The sequence below is a fragment of the Astyanax mexicanus genome, chromosome 20, assembly GCF_023375975.1.
Source record: "Astyanax mexicanus isolate ESR-SI-001 chromosome 20, AstMex3_surface, whole genome shotgun sequence".
Lineage (NCBI taxonomy): Eukaryota > Metazoa > Chordata > Actinopteri > Characiformes > Acestrorhamphidae > Astyanax > Astyanax mexicanus.
Genome location: NC_064427.1, coordinates 34,332,952 through 34,347,569, shown reverse-complemented (window position 1 = coordinate 34,347,569; position 14,618 = coordinate 34,332,952).

Genomic DNA, 14,618 nt, shown 5'->3' with positions numbered 1-14,618 from the left:
AGATTGCATTTTGTGTTTCAACTTAATTAAATTTGTTAATATACACTATCACTCTGAACTCAAGTGTGAACACATCTTCTCATTTAATGTTTCTATTTTTATATGTTTTTCCTACATCGTAAATGAATACTAAAATCATTCAGACTATGAAGGAAAAATAAGGAATCATGTAGTAACTAAAAAGTATTAAACAAACCAAAATACTATGTGAAGCATTTAGGTGCTTTTACCTGGGTTGCAAACTTATCCTGTGCTATAGAAGTACAGAACTCCTGCTCTTCCTTTGCTGGGGTAGTTCTGATGAGAGCCAGTTTCATCATTGACTGACCTTCATTTCTTACAGACCTTTTTTTTGTTAGTTGAGTAGTTCTTGCCACAATATGGAATATGTCTGGGTTAGGGGTGGCCGAATAGTAGGTTTATGCACCACAGCGAGCCTTCGAAGGATTCTAGAACTCCTACATGAAAAAAAAATAAATCTTTATGACACTTAAATCCAACTTGCATAATACTTTGGAATGCGGTGTACACAGCATCAAAACAAGCATCAAAACAAGGGGCTTTACTATCATTTACCAGTACTATTTAAAACCCTTTTCTCTTAGAGTTCAGCTAGGAGAATCAATATCCAAGCAAAGAACCCTTCACTGCCTTTTTCACTGCATTTTTAAGAGTGTAATCAGTGTTTTATGAGAATCAATGTTCTTGTTATTCTTATTGTCGATTAGGAGACCTAGGTGTCTGTTTGCTTAGAGGAGAAAAGGGGTTAAAAGTACAGCTACTGTGATTCTACCAAACAACAGCAACTGTTGGTTGTTCCCTAAAAAGCTTTTTTTTAATAGATAGCTCTATTACGAGTGACAACTGTAAATGAGATGTGTGAGTGTGAAGAGTGTGAGTGCCTGTGGATCCAGACATACACTGAAAAAAAAAAAAAAAAAAAAAAACGAAATAAAAAAAGTCTGCTGTATACCAGCGTCGGTAGTTTGCTAACTTTTCTCTCCCTCATAAAAGTTTAAATGCCTGTATATCATGGCCCTGTGTAGTTGTGCAGCAGGAGGTCTCTTAGCAGTTAGGCAATCAATAGTTAATTAAAGGCCAGCGGACTGAAGACGAGGCTGGGATTGTGAGGGAAGCTGTAGGCGGAACGCTTTCACGCACCTGTGGCCTTTGCTAGCAGAGGGTGCACTATTGAGGATTCCGGCCGAGTTGTACCACACACTGCTTTCTCTTTGAGGCTGACCGGCTGCGGGCTCTGCGATCGCTGCTTTGCAGGCATCAGACACAGACCTATGATCCTTTTCCGCCTTTATTTCTGAATGAATAAGTCATGCAGGCATGGAGCAACTGATCCAAGGCCATTACTTGCATCTCGCAGATGCTTGAAACATGAATTGGGCTTGGAAACAGAACTCAAGAGCGGGATTGATTCTTCGGACTGACCTGCTGTGCTGACCTCGCCATATTCAACGACATAATAATTACACAGGGACATCTGAGGTCATTTGTCATTTGTTTTAGCATTAGTTTCAGGTAGGTCCTTGAAGATCTTCGAGTGGAGTCAATGTTCTACATTCAGCATACCGTCTACAGGGCAGGCATCATGCAGAGGTGGACCATTGCTATCTTACATCCTGTCAACAGTCTATTTTCACGCCTTGCGCCTTCGTCATTAAAATGGCTTCGGGCTTTAGGACTAAATCTACACCAAGGATCGGCAATTAAGTTTTGGAAAATGAAGTGCAATGGGATGGAGTGCTAGAGGCTGGTAGCTCTCCAGCCCAGAGGGTTGTTTAAACCCAACTGCAGAACAAATCAGGTAAAAACCCAAGAAGAAAGGAAAAAATAAATAAAAAAACACACCGCTCCTCACGCGTGTTTAAACCGTTGATGTCAAGGTGGCGGTCCAATACACAATACAATATCGCTGCTCTAGCTAATGAATTAGATTGAGACACAGCTTGAAAAAAAAGCCCCTCATAAGGAGATATGGAGCCCAAGAACGGGCAGAAAAAAGGAAAACGGGCCGAAACTAAAGTCACGCCGAGCGCAACAGAGAGACGGGAGGAATTTAAACAAAAGCTCACCAGAGAAGCATTTTATATATATTTTTGTCATTCATTATAGTTCAAACAACCTTACAGCCCGCGGGCTGCATATTGCCAACCCCTGACCTACACTGATGGGCGTGGTGCTCTGGAAATGAGGTGTGTTTAGGTACATTTTTGGCGGCAGAAAACACAGATGTGCCACTGACAGAAATAAACCAAGACAATAGTCAATCGTCAGAGTCCATTCCCATGCAGAGTCCATTCCCCCGCGCTCTTTAAACACATCCACACACACATGGACACACTAAATTAGCTGCTGGGGTACCTTTACAGTGTGAACGTGCAGGTCAATTTCCTCTGCTGAGATGCTCAAAAGCGTTACACTGTTAAGATACGAACGTGCCAAAGTCAGAGCACATCCGGTTCTTAAAGGGAAAGGCAAGTGACACATTGATTGGTTTATTTCACATCACGCACAAAACACACCCATGATTAATTAAGAGAATTATTAGATTAGATGCCTTTTGCACTTTTCGAGCTGCACAAGGTGTATTTTTTGCGTCCTCACAATACCAAAGTCACACGGCCTAAATCCAGCTGCACTAAATCCTGTGCAATTGTCGTCTCACCTATAGATTGCTAAAATAGGGTCCAAGCTGTGTGAAGAGCAGGGGCAAAGAGAAAAACACACCTAGGAGTACAATGGCGACTGTATCGTATTTGTGTCTTTTGCTGGGAAGAGGGCTAAATACTATAACAGGTCCTGGGACCTTTTTTGGCTTTTCCTAATTACCTGAGTTACCTGATGCTGTTCTCGGGACTGATACTTATATTGCAGAATGATATTTGTAGAATAGGAAGGATGTTGAAGGACCTGTAGTTACATTTTAACTATACACAGGAAGTGTACTATCAGGAGACAGACGAATAGGTGAGAAGCTGTGATGTAGAAGCTAATATGTGAGAAGGTGTGTGAACAGGCTGAGCCACCAGTCTGCTGCAGTACGTGTGTGTGTTCAGTTACACAGTGAGTTTTAAAGAGAAAATGAAATGATTCTGCTTGAATTCTCAGCAGTAGTTTAGGCTGGATCTTGCCTCTTTTAAAGTAAATATGTTTGGGAGTTTGTTAGGCTGAGAATAAAATTGAGATATCTAAGGTTTATTATAGTATGGCCTTGAATGGCTGTTAAATCTGTTTACTTTGAGCCTAATATGTGAGCATCAGTTTATAGTGCAGGAAAGTCAACAGTGGGTGTGGCCAATATTATATCGTATACAATATATCGTGAAGCAGAAATATCGTGATATTAAAAATCCATATCGCGAAAATAGGGCTGTTCTGTCTTAAAAGTAGTCTATTATTTACTGTGAAGCTTTAGGTGTATTTATTGTATAATTGTTTTAGTTTGCAGTTTATATGCATGCACTAAATATTCTGCAATATTTTTGCTGCATTCTATTATTTTATGCTATATTATTTATTTTTCTACTTTATGATTATGCTGTTATACTATTATACTATATTCCTGAAATGAATGAATTATTTTTCAGTTTTTCCATATCACCAAGTATATCGTTATCGCAAAAATACCCTGAAATATCGTGATATTATTTTAGAGCCATATCGCCCACCCCTAGTCAACAGTATCTACTATAGCTTTGACTGCCTGAGCTTTAACTAAGTAAATGATGTGGGGTTGATGCTGGACTTCATGTTGCTGCTACCTGTCTACTCTCTCTATTTATTTTTATTTTTTGGGGTATTTATCTTTATCCATTTTTTTATATATTATATTTTACTGTATTCTTTTATTTTGTTATCTTATTTTATCTATATATATATTTTACCAACAGCTCTTGGGTGTAAACTGGATTGTGAGATCCCAATTTCGTTCCACCTCATGTACGACATGTGATGCGAATGACAATAAAATTTTCTTGAATCCGTGAATCTTTGAATCCTAATCAGTGTGAGGAAGGAAAATGCCCTTATGCCGTTATTGCTTTAAAGACCTCCACTATAGAGACTCAATCAAAACAACACAATCAGGCTTAAACACACCTGCCATGTCGTCTTAAACCACTAAGCATTCTAACAGTGTGTGTGTGGTTGTGTGTGTGTGTGTGTGTGTGTGTGTGTGTGTGTGCTGTCACTCGATCCCCTTGCTTTTTACTACAGAGTCAAAGATCCGGTAGATAAGCAGGAGGAAACCTGAGCTGAAATCAAAGACCCTTAAACAAGTCTGGCCACACCGGTTGAGAGGAGTTTGCTTGGACATGGGTGACTTCACTAAGTGCTCATTTAAGTGGAGGAGGAAAGGCGCTATTCCCTGTGCTAAAATAAACAAACAGACACCTGCTCCAAGTGGGAACTCAGGGTTTGTGAGATTTCCCATTCAAATTTCCTGGGAGAACTGGCCATCTGTGATACGACGGTAATGAAATGTAAAAAAAATAAAATAAAAAAAAAAAGGTGTGAAGGTGAGGTGGGGTGGTACAAGTGGGCACAGGAATCTCGCACCAGTTTAAAAGTCAAATTTAATGCTTTTTAAGACCTCGATAAATAGAATTTAAGACTCAGAAATGTAGTGATAATTTCTTTGAGGGAAAACCATTTATTGTATTGGAAACCTCTGCACTGAAAAAAAAAAAAAAAAACTTCAGTCACTCCAACTTAAAATCATTAAGCAACTAATTTCCAGGCCTTTTTTAAGTCAGTACACCTTTTTGGCTCATTTGTTCTCTGCACTTACAAAATTAAGATGACCTAACAAGTCTTAAATGTTAGCTAAACTTAAATTATTGAATCACTTCAACATTATTCAGAATTTACCGTAGTTCGTTCATTATCTAATATTTTAATTTGGATGAGGTAATTAAAAATGTATGCTAGACCTGCCAATTTAAAAAATGTGTTGAAATTAGTTGCTAAAACATTTTTAGTTAGATTAACAAACTCAGAAGTGTTTGTTGTGCATGCCAACAGAAAAACACTACTAAACTGAACATTTTTATAAAAAACACAGAAAAAAAAAATCATTTTACCTCAAAAGAATTGTGGGCTTAAATATTTTATATTTTAAAACCTCAGCTTCTCCTTTAAAAAATATATACCCAGTCCACCAGCACAATCCTGGCCGATGGAAAGAATACATGTTCCTACACAAACTGTTTGTGGGCTTTCTTGTCTACTGACATCAGAAGAGGCTGCCCTCTGGGTTGACAGCCATGCAGACCGATTTAAAGTAGACGCAAGGTCTGTTCTGAGTGGACCCTGCTCTTTTAAACCACAGGATGATCTTGAACACTGTGCTGCGGCTCAGTTTCAGGGTGTGGGCAATTCTTGTAGCCTTGCCTATCTTTATGTAGCGCAAGCATTCGTCTTTTAAGATCCTCAGAGAGTTCTTTGCCATGAGGAGACATGTTGAAGCTTTCAGTGACCAGAATGAGAGAGTGTGAGAGCTGTACAACAAAACTGAACACACCTGCTCCCTATGCGCACCTGAGACCTAGTAACACAACGAGTCACATGACATTTTGGAGGGAAAACGACGAGCAGTGCTCAAGTAAACGCTTTTTAGGGGTGTACTTACTTTTGTTGCCGGTGGTTTAGACATTAATGGCTGTATATTGAGTTATTTTGAGGGTAGAATAAATACATGGTTTTATTACATGGTTATAGAAGTTGCACACAGACTACTTTTCATTGTGTCAAAGTGTCATTTTGTCAGTGTTGTCTCATGAAAAGGTATACTTAAATATCTGCAGAAATGTGAGGGGTGTACTCACTTTTGTGATGCACTGTATGCTGGTTTGTTTAATTCCATTTTTCTTCATGTTTTGGATGACTTTAGTATTAATTTACAATACAGAACATTTTAAAATAACACTTGTTTTTGCAGTTCCATCATACAGGCTTTTTAAACAAGAATTAAAATGAGCCATTTTGCTGTTGAACAGAACATTGTTGTGTTTTCCGGCTAGAAGTTGTTGCCCATTTTCGTTACATGCACTATGAAGTATCCGCTGGCCTCAGCACATCAGCAGCGCCGTTTTTGTGTCACTTTAGATTTGTTGTGACTAAGGTTTAGAGTGTGTTCTGCAGGCTGTGACATGACAGGTGTGTGCACTTCCCACTCGAGCCTCTCCGTGTGAAAAACTATTTCTGCAGGATTGTATTATTATTTATTTTTTTTCTGCTTTTTTTTCCCTCCATGGTTTCTCTTCCATAAATGAGGCGGAGCAGACTCTTTTAAATCATCTATAGCTTCAGGTCAAGTTTAGAGTTAATAGCTTTTTTTTATTATTATTTTTTTTTCATCCCCGTGGTTCACAAATTAAAGCGTCGAGCACTTAATGCCTCAGACATAACTTCTCCCGTATGCATGCCCTGTGGTGTAATGTATTCTGAAAGCGAAGGAGGAGAGAACTCAGGCTCCGGGGATGGAGCTGTAAGTGTGCGACGCGTTGGAAGCGATGCAGTTGAGAACACTCAGGGAAAATTGAACGCTCAACAGTTTCGCACTGGAAAGCGATTCTGTTTAGGTCATGTTTATTGTGCATATCTCCTCTCAGACTGCAGATGTAATCGAGTGTGATGAAGAACAGCTAGCTTCAGCAGCTCACCATCAGCTTCTGTCTGGAGCTGTGGGGTCGGTGGTGAGGCATGTGACAGAGAGCGCACATCCTTCATTCATGTTTAGACTGTTATCATCCGTTTAGACGGCATACGAAACATTATATCTGTCTCTATACAGTATGTATTTTTATATATTTATATATTTGTGTTGGTTTGTATTGCAAAGCATTACATGCATGTTACCATGTCCCAGCCCGTCTTTATTCCTTACAATTACATTTTTATTGTTCTATACTGACATATCAGAATACACCAGCAAGTAATGCGTGAGGGGGCCTACAATATCTCACAATACTGAGTACACCCCTTACATTTTTGTAAATGTTTGTAGAAAAGAGGAGTCTTAGGCGCTTGCTGCAGGATTTGGTTTCGTACATAAAAAAAGTGGACTCTAGCAATAAATGGCCGAGGTCGCTCTCCCTCCTTGGGCTTCTCACGCAAGGATCTGTGAGCTCGGTCCAGTAACGGAGTCTCATCCAGTTGGAGCAGATCTTGGAGTACCTGAGATAGAAACTCAGTTGGACGCAGACCCTCCATCCCCTCAGGAATTCCCACGACACGAAGGTTGTTTCTCCTGGACCTTGCTTCAAGATCCTCAGATTTATTGTCAAGATCTCTCAATTTCGTTGAGAGTGTGTCCACTTTAGACTGCAGTTCGGCCAGTTGGTCCCAGTGGTCCGTCGCTGCGAGCTCCAGGTCACCAATTTTTTGCTCGTGAGCATCAACTTTTTCCTGTATCGGACCAATCGAGTTCTTGAGCTCCTGCCTTACCGACACAATTTCAGACTGCAGCTTGGAGGTCAGTGAGTCAATTTTCCCGAAAATGTCCGTTTTGAGAGTGTCTATCATAGCCTGCAGTGTCACTGCGTTGAGCGTAGCATTAGCATTAGCATTGCTCTCGGTGTTAGCTGGTTCCTGCTGCATTTTGCGGCCTGCTTTCAGGTTTTCGGATTTATTTCGAAGGTTCGACATTGTTGCTGGACTAATCTACGCACAAACCGTGCTGTATGAACTTACAGATGTAGTTGAGCCTCGTGAAGTTCCAAATAACAAGCTTTCAGAGCAGCGAGTAAACGCGTCTACATTGCTTGAGTGCAAGCATATTTATTATTATTTTATTATATTTCTTTAACATATATAATTTAATGGGATAACACTGAAGATATAACACTTTGCTCTGCCCTCTAAATAACTCAACACACAGTCATTAACCTTTAAAAGCTTTAAAAGATTAATTTTCTCCAGTAAGCTAAGAATGCTGTTTTCTATTTGTAAAGAAAAGAAAATAAGACTTAATCAATAATCAATAGCAAATAAATCCAATTAACTAAAAAAAAAAAGGTCTCCTCCATAAAATCCACTTTTTCTTGTTCTTTGTGAAATACTATAGGTCTCTCTGAGTTGTGTATACATGCTGCATATGAAACTGTTTCTCATCCTCATCCTCACTGTCTGCAGTAGCTAGTAAAAGAAATGTCTCAGAAAAACAAGTCGATCAGAGTGATGTTAGGTGTCTACATCAACGAGTGAGTTCATGGCCTCGCCCACCTCTTCTCAGGACCGCCCACAGGCAGCGCTGAACCTGGGCTGCAGCAGAGCCGACACCGTCTCGTTAGCTAAGAAGGAGCTCACAGCTTCTGTTTACAGCAGCTAGTTAACGCCAGCTATCTCGTATCTGTAACTATAGGTTTAAATCGGATCTCCAGTGGATTCCGCGTTTTACAGAGACCTTAAATATACACTAGGGAAGCACGGTTTCACAAAGCTGTACAACTTGACAGAATACCGGTAAAACGAGTGCCGTTTTTGTTGGATTTTATGATATAAAAAGCACAGAATCACCAAGTCTGAGATAAGAGTTTAGTAGCTTTAGTTTAGCTGAAAGAAACATTATCCTTAGTGCCCCTTTAAATAAGTTTAAAAAAATAGCTGTAACTTTGCCTCATTGGTGCTAGTACTACTGTTTTTTCTGGTGTGGTGGGCGGGGCCAAGTTCCAGTTTCAATGGTTTATAAACTTGTTCATTGGCTGGTTCATGGCCTATTCAGATAGGCTACAGCTCTCCAATAATGTTATATGCAACAACACATTTAAAAATAAAGAAAATACATGATGGTCAATGTCTAAACTATGAAAAATTGCAAAAAAAAAGTGAATTCGGCCAAATTATGCCCAAAGTGTCAACATTTTGTATTCAGATCCCCAGTGCCTAAATCACTCATACAGCCCCAGAATATGATGCTACCACCACCATGCTTGACTGTAAGCAAGGGATGGACAGATGCTGGACACAGGTTTATCTTAATCTTGTCAGACCACAGTACATGGTTTAGGTAATCCATGCTTTTGGGCTGCTTGTCTTGAGCTGACTGTTTGCAGGCTTTCTTGTGCATCAGCTTCAGAAGAGGCCCCCTTCCAGAGAGCGTTGATGCAGTGTGTGGCATTTGGTCTGAGAGCACTGCAGGCTGACCTTTACTCAAATTGGAAGGCTTTACACTAGATTGTGGATACTTTGCTGTGAGGGATTGATTGCATTCAGCGACTTTCAACTACTGCTGTATGGTACAGTCCACTTATAGAAACGTAACAAACAAACTGTATGTAGTTTACCAAAATCAGATTTTTGTTTTTGATAGCATAGCAGATGTTTATAGAATAAATAGGACAAGCTGATTTAGTATGTAATCATTGGTACCATTCGTCTCTGGTCACTAGACTGGGATGTTTTGCAGAATAGGCTTCTTCTTCTATACTTGATATAGTCTAGAGATTGAGTGTCAGTGCCAGTGGGAGTGTTAACATGCTACATCATCTTCTGTTCTTTTTTAGGAATAGAGAAAAAGAAAAAAAATACTCAAATGACTTCCTCCATCTTTCCTTCCCTTGCTTCATGTTTCTCAGCAGAGCCACTTCACAGCATGTGTCACTGTCTTATTCTCCACAGGGCCGAGGTCTTGAATTATTTAAGTGGCAGCTGTTTTTTTTTCCTTATTAACATAATTTTACAATCCATTGAGTGGTCCTACATTCAATTCAATGCATTTTTAATCTGCCCATATTTCCCACCACATGTCGGCGTCGCCTCCGAAACGATTTCCCGTTCCAAATCCTCCTCTTTATAAAAACAACAACAACAAACTGCAGAATTCTGATTGATATTTAACATTTGCTGCTCTAATGCATTCAAACAAGCGTTCGGGATTCGCGTAAAGCCGCAGAATAAAATGCACCGCCAAAAAGTTGGGCTCGCGTCGCCCGTCAAGCAAACAAAAGCGTCAGCCGAACTGTTGCCACGCATTCCTAGAGGGATGACGCGGCGCTCGCAAGCTGCCAGTTTCAGCTTTCAGAGAAAAGCAATTAAATCAAGTTTGATCCTAGAAAGGCTGTGGATGCTCGCCCTAAGCCCCCCATTACACTAATCCCACCCAGGAAACTCAATACGGGGGAGAAGAAACCCATACCACACGCTGCAAACCTCCCTCTCCCTCTCTCTATCTCTATCTCTCTCTCTCTCTCTCTCCTTTCTGACTCTTGTCTTTCTCTCTCTTCTATTCCTCCCTTATTCTTCCTTTTTTTCTTGATTTTACTCTCTTAGTCCCCATCCTGTTCTTTTTATCCACTGAGATTTCTGTCTCTCCTGTACTTTTTCACTCTCTTTTCCAACTCCATCACTCTCTTTCTCGTCTCTTTCTCTTCCCCATCTCTCTTTTCTCCCTCTATCTTCCCTCTATCTTCCCTGTTCATCCCTTCTCTCTCTTGCCGGTCCCTTTTCCTTATTTTTCTTATTTGTTTCTTTCTTTCTGTCTCTGTCTCACTCTCTCCATTTTCTCTTTTATTTGTCTATTTTACAATCTCTCCTTTTTTCAATATGTACGATAAGGCCTTCTCTCTCTCTCCTTTCCTCTCTTTCTCTATCTCTCTCCTTTTTCCATCTGTTATCTTTCTCTCTCCCCTTTCCCCCTTTCCTTTCTCTCTCTTGCATCTCTTGTCTCTCTCTCTCTTCATGTTTCTCTACATCTCTCTCTCAATTTCCCCTTTACCCTATCACACTCTCCCTTTCTGTTTCTTTTTCTCTAATTCCATCTCTCCCTCTGTTTTTCAGATATTTCTTTTCCCTAGCTCTACCATTCTTTTTCCCATTCTTTATATTCTTGATTTAGTTATTTTCTCTCTCTCTCTCTCTCTTGCATTCTCTCCTTTCATCTATTTATCTCTCATTTGCTCTTTCTGGCTCTCTCCTTCACCATTCTTCTCTTTTTCCCCCCTCTCTTCTTCTTAGTTTCTCCCTCTTTTCTCTTTATCTTCCTCATTTTCTGACTGTATCCCCATCCTTTCTTTATCCTTTCCTTCCTCCCTTTCTGTTTCTTTTCCTCTCTCTCTCTCTCTCTCTCTCTCTCTCTCTCTCTCTCTCTCTCAGCTGAAAGGACATTCAATTACCCATCACACAGAATGAATGAGTGGCCATAGCTCCTCTGCCTTCTTTGAAAATGCTTGCGGGGGATTACCTCTGCCCAGCAAGGAGGACTGTGTGTTTGTGTGTGACTGTGTGTGTGTGTGTGTGTGGCCCTGTGGACTATCTGTACTTAGCGGACCCCTGTGAAGTGTGTAAATAGGCCTCTATTACTCAGCAGAAGGTCGTAAATCAATGATACTGATCATAAATCAATAACAGCCAATTGGCGAGGCTGGCTTAGCGGGCACCAGGACATCTATAACAGCGGCTCAGACTTCCACAGGGAGTTCAGGTCTGATTCTGCGGCAGTCCATTTTTCCTCATTTCGTTCAGCCCTCATTGCCCCGCCGGCTGTACGTGACCACTTATAAGTCTGCCTGGGCTTCAGCTTCTATAATATATATAGACGTTCTATAATCCACAACTCAACTGCCTGCGTTTGTTCACAGAATACAGCACTCAGACTGTCACTGTTTGTTTGTGGATAAAAGGTCTCTTGTCTATGAAGCCCTGCATAATGTATTATGTCTCAGAGACTCTTATATCTCAGAGTTTATTAGACACTCTCAGAGTTCTTTAATGTGGAATGAAGTCAACATATTTATCTGTAAGTCAAAAAAAAAGAAAGTAAATGAGCCAAGAGTGCTCCATATTTAACACATCAAGGGCCCGGTTTTCCAAGCCTGAATTAAAGCTACACTCTTTAAAATGAAGTTAGTCACACTAAGAAATACACTCCCATACACATTTATTTTGATTTTGATTTGATTTTGCATTTTATTCATACTTAAATGTTCATATTATCAAACTAAAAAGCAGATTTTAAATTCATTTAATTTATTAACAAACAAAAAGCAATCCAAACAAACTTGGCCACTACCAAGCCTGTTTACTACCAGACCTGTAGAATAAAGAAATCACTTAAATGCAACCTGTCTGACAACATGAAGCAGCTAAAAGATCTCAAAAAGCAACACAAAATGCCGCAATCTAAATAAATGCAAAAAAACAGAGGACAAAACAAAGGCCTGAAAAAAGGATAAAAAGTCATTTCTAAAGCTTTGGGACTCCAGTGAACCACAGTGAGAGCTATTATTCACAAATAGAGAAAATATGGAACAATGATGAACCTTCCCAAGAGTGATCGGATAATCAAAATAACTCCAAAAGGGCATGGACAACTCATCCAGAAGGTCACAAAAGAACCCAGAACAACACCTAACATCTCACTTGCCTCAGTTAAAGTTAGTGTTAATAATTCAATTATAAGAACAAAAAAAACTGGGCGAAAATGGTATCGATGGAGAGCGATGGCAAAAAACTACTGCTGAACAAAAAGAACGCAAAGGCCAATCTCACATTTGCCAAAAGAATATCTTGATGATCTCCCGGAAAAACATTCTGTTGACTTTTTGGAAAACTAAGACATAATATCAGAGAAAATAATATCATACTGAAAGTCAAACATGGTGGTGGAAGAGTGATGGTCTGGGGCTGCTTTGATGTCTTAGGACCTAGACAACTTCCCGTAAAGGCTGAAGTCTAACCACCAGGTTTATGACTTTAAGCTCAAGTGTACTTGGGTTATGCAGCAGGACAATGAAACTTGTGAAATCCAGTTTGAAACCCTTCTAATGTAGCTGAATTCAAACAATTCTGTAAATATGAGTGGGCCAGAATTCCTCCACAGAGATGTGAAAGACTCTTTTTCAGTTAGATCAAATGCACAAATGCTTGATTGCACTTTTTTTTCCACAGTGCTGCATGTTTTCAAATAAATGTGCTCCAGGATCTTCATTTAAAAGTAGTATTGCACTGATACTGATACATGATATCTCACAGAGACAGCTGTACCGCGGCTTACTCTCACATCACAACTCTGCATGCAATTCACGCTGCATCAGAAATTTTGAAGTTGGGTTCCGACTTTAGAGGGTGTTAATGTCGGGCTTCCTGGTGGGAAACTTGTTTTTTCCAATAAAACTGACACCAGTCGAATGCAGCACGAATTTAATTCATTTCATCTACAACTAATACATCTTATCTTTATTTGTAATGCATGCATACTTTGGCTTCTTTGGTGTCTTAGTAAAATTGCGAAGTATTGCCAACCCTTTGAATATGCATTGCATACCTAGGGCTCGGCTTTTGTCTACCGCTTTGTATACTGCTTATCGTGCATGTCGTCCCTCAATCTCTCTTTGTTTTTTTTTGTTTTTTTTCCTATTGGTTTGATATTTTGGTTTGCTTGGTTTCCTGGTTTTAATTCTGGCCTGTTCTTCAAATGGTTAATGTCTCTGGTTTTGCACTGTTTGTTTAACATCAGTGATGTTACCTTTTATATCTGTGAGTGTCTTAAAGTGATCATTTTCTCCAATATAAAAATTTACATGATTTTCTTGTATACAGCATATTAAACTGTGCGATATTACATCCTAAAGATTATTACTTAGTAATTGCATGGAAAACATAGCAAACTGAATGATTTTAACAGGAATACAGGAATGAAGAATAGGCTACAATAAGCTAGGTACAATAAGGAAGAACATGAGCACATAAGCATGAGTAAACATTATATAAAAAGCATATGAGCCATTTTAAAATAGGCTTTTAAAAGGTTCTCCACACTTGCATATCTAATTTAACAAAATCGGTACAAATGAACTTCTATTTAAAATCTGTAGGCAACACTCCAAAGACCATTTTTGGAGCTTTTATTTTTAAGAGGGTAATCCTGTAGACTAAAAAAAGCATTTCCAACAATGAATCACCTCTGGCTTTATAGTTTAGTCCAAGACTAGACCTAATCCTTGCCCTGGAAGATGCCTGTTAGTGTGTATGAGATTTCAGCCTCACAGTTAGGAATTTGATGAAGGCCTCAAGCATTTCCCGGCTTGATTTACTCTTTTTGTAGCGGCAGCATTTGCGCTCGTGCCAAAAGCTGCAGTCTCTGCGTGGACAATGTAGTCATTGTGAATAAGATCTATGAATAACGGTGTGACATTTAGAAATTCTTACATGATATTTATTTATCATACAGTGGCTGAGCTGCCAGTGTCTCTTTTAATGGCACAGACAGGCTTTAATGCCAGCCAGCTCCTCTACTGTGAACTGCATTAATCATAGCGCATTGCCTTGTTGTCACATGACTTCTTCAATGAAAGAATCAACACTAAAATATAGAATACTGGGTTTTGGATTCATAAACTGAAAAGTATATTCCTGTACTCTTTCACAAGTTACTGTACACAGTAGTACACAGCCATATACGGTACATACGCCCAATCCCTGATACCTCCGCCACCATGTTTTACAGATGATGTGCTCTGGATGCTTTGGATTGTTGACATTTCTGTGTAATTTGGCTGCCATCTGCAGTGGAGGACTTCCTTTGCCTACCAGTCCCTTTGGGATTAATGAGCTCACTAGTGCAGTCTTTCTTTCTAAAGATATTTAATTTTAGCCATGCTGAGGTG